Source organism: Octopus bimaculoides, chromosome 6 (genome assembly GCF_001194135.2).
Source record: "Octopus bimaculoides isolate UCB-OBI-ISO-001 chromosome 6, ASM119413v2, whole genome shotgun sequence".
Taxonomy (NCBI): Eukaryota; Metazoa; Mollusca; class Cephalopoda; order Octopoda; family Octopodidae; genus Octopus; species Octopus bimaculoides.
The window spans coordinates 25,838,556-25,841,416 of NC_068986.1; the positions used below are offsets into that span (position 1 = coordinate 25,838,556).

The 2,861-nt window shown below is 39.3% G+C and overlaps 1 long non-coding RNA gene across 1 annotated transcript in view; it reads left to right on the plus strand.

The window, feature by feature from the left end:
- The first annotated feature begins 2,110 nt into the window (after nucleotides 1–2,110).
- The window catches only part of LOC106883823 (uncharacterized), a 4,264-nt gene continuing 3,513 nt past the window's right edge, over nucleotides 2,111–2,861 (plus strand). Inside the window, exon 1 of the long non-coding RNA XR_008264306.1 lies at nucleotides 2,111–2,518. This is a non-coding gene — a long non-coding RNA (uncharacterized LOC106883823). The remainder of the gene's footprint in view (nucleotides 2,519–2,861) is intronic.

Below are 2,861 nucleotides of genomic sequence, written 5' to 3' on the forward strand. Positions count from 1 at the left end.
ATCATCATCATCATCATCATCATCATCATCATCAATATTACTATTATTATTGAGTGAGAGAGCAGTGCATGCCATCAAAGTAACACTGGGGTAAAATATACGAAGCCCAGTATGCCCATCATGACTACCCGCCTGATAAGGGTACACCAGACAACTATATGTGCGCGACATGGTGATCTCATATGAAGATAAACAGCGCATGACCTTGCAGGTGGGGCCCTCGACGCATAGCTATGATGTTCCCCCACTACTGATCAGATCAGAGATGCATATATCGTCAGGCACTAAGGGACATGCTCAACTGGTTAAGGCCAAACAACTGACAAGTAAATCTGTGGTATTGAGCAAAATATTTACTGTAACCCATTTTTTATACCAAGACAAAACAATGTACATGATAACACTTCCAATCACTAAAGATTAGAAGCCATGAGAGCCATTGCTTGTAAAGTGCATTAAGTAATCATCGTATTCCAATTTCTTTCACTTTTCAATGAGTAGCAGATGAGTGTTACTGGTTCAGAGTTACTGGATCCAAGATCCTGAACTATCTTTTGAAAATGGAAAGAAATTCGGTCTGAAGTACAAAAATCTAAAAAAAAAAAAATTTTTAATGATTAGTTGACAAAACTGGGGAAATTCAACGCTTTGCTGATAAACATGAATTTTACAACTCAGTCAAAATAATTTTTGCCCCAACCTCAAGGGAACTTACATTGTTACGTTCATCAGAGGGACATACTCTAATTCAAGATAAACAGAAGATTGTGGAATGAGGAACTGAGCATTTCAAAGAACTCCTGAACGGAATCCTACTGACCCTTCTACTCTTGCAGCTCTACCAGCCCTACCAGCAATTAATGAACTAGCTGTTGAACCCTTCATCGAAGAGATTATAATTGCTACCCCATCCTTGAAAAACAAGAAATCCCCCGGAGAAAATAGGTGCTCCAGTGAAGTGTTCATCTATGGGGGTCAGCACATTGCGTTGTCCCTTCATTCCTTTTTCGTTATATGCCGGAAAGAATCCATGATTCCAGCAAAATGGAACAATTTCAACATCATAACTATCTACAAAAGGAAAAGTGACAACTCAGAATATGGTAACAGCCCGGGTATTTCTGTCGTGGATGTAGCTGGCAAAATTTTAGCTAGGTTTATGTTAAAACGTCTGCTAACTCATCTGATTGAAGGAATTCTCCAGGAAAACCAGTGCGGATTTCGCTTGGACAGATGGACACTTGGCATGATTTTCGTAGCTCATCCCAGTCCCATAAAAAGATAAAGGACAGCAGTGTATGATCTTTTATGCTTTCCTAGATCTCATAAAGGCATTCGACACTGTCAATAGAAATATGCTATGAACACTACTAAAATATATTTATATTAGCCACAGAGGCAGAATCAATACCGAGATGTAATATTTATTCCCATTTAGACGTGGATGTTCTGTTAGAACAGACTATAGTGCAGTAATTACCATGAGAAACTCTCATATTGGCTCTTGGTGCAAAATGCACTCTTGTTTATATCGCTAGCAGGTAGATAAATCCCCCGCCACTTCCAGCGTTAAGACAACCAGATCACGTGATTTCGACCTTCCTTGGTCTTAGCAATGACGGACGCTCGACCGCTGGAGATAGCGGTGACTCATCTCCCCGCCAGCGATATATAAACAGTGCCAGAACAGGCGCTGGTGTTGTGATTAGCCAGTGAGCTTGTTAACAAAATTTATATATCAAATGAACTGTAAATAAATATCGAAGTATATTAATTAATAATAGAATTAATAAGATTAGTCGCTATTCAAAGCGTGAACCGTGCAGGCAAGTTTTAAAAATATGATGGTACTGGGAGAGTACCGGCTTTGCTAGAGATAGAAGTTAAATGACTTTGGAAGCCACAAATAGCTCACTTTTCGAACTGAGAGGAGGATGTGGAAAGGGCACTTACCGTAGTTGTCGGAGCGCGCTTTTCACGAACAGCCTTCTTTCTTTATTAATTTTTTATATAACTGTTTATACGCCTTTAGTGTAACCCCACATCATATATCACATTGTATTGTATTGTATTGTATCTTATTATATTGAACCGTCCTGGAACTGTTTGTTAACCCTTGATGGTTAATAAAGAAATCATCATCATCATCATCATCCTCATCATCATCACCAACATCATCATCACCATTACCATCATCATCAACATCATCATCATCATCATCATCATCATCATCATCATCATTGTTGTTGTTGTTGTTGTTGTTGTTATTATTATTATTATTATTATTATTATTTAGGCGAAGAGACTTGAATCATGGTACAAAGGAGACTTAATTAGAGACAGAGATATTATTAAATCAATTGACATCAACTTGGAGGATTTTAAAAATATCGTTGCTGCTACTGGTGCTGCCGTTAATAGTTTTGAGACATTTTTTTATGCTAACATACGAATAAATCGTGATGTAGTGGACGTTGGAATTCTGAGATATCCTGGATTAGGGGATTCTTCTTTTAAGGTACTTGTCTCTTATTTCCTTTCTCAAGTATTTCTCACGTTTCTATTGAAATATATGTGGAGGCGCAATGGCCTAGTGGTTAGGGCAGCGGACTCGCGGTTTCGATTCCCAGACCGGGCGTTGTGAGTGTTTATTGAACGAAAACACCTAAAGCTCCACGAGGCTCCGGCAAGGGATGGTAGTGAACCCTGCTGTACTCTTTCACCACAACTTTCTCTCACTCTTTCTTCCTGTGACTGTTGTACCTGTATTTCTAAGGGCCAGCCTTGTCACTCTGTGTCACGCTGAATATCCCCGAGAACTACGTTAAGGGTACACGTGTCTGTGGAGTGCTCAGCCACTT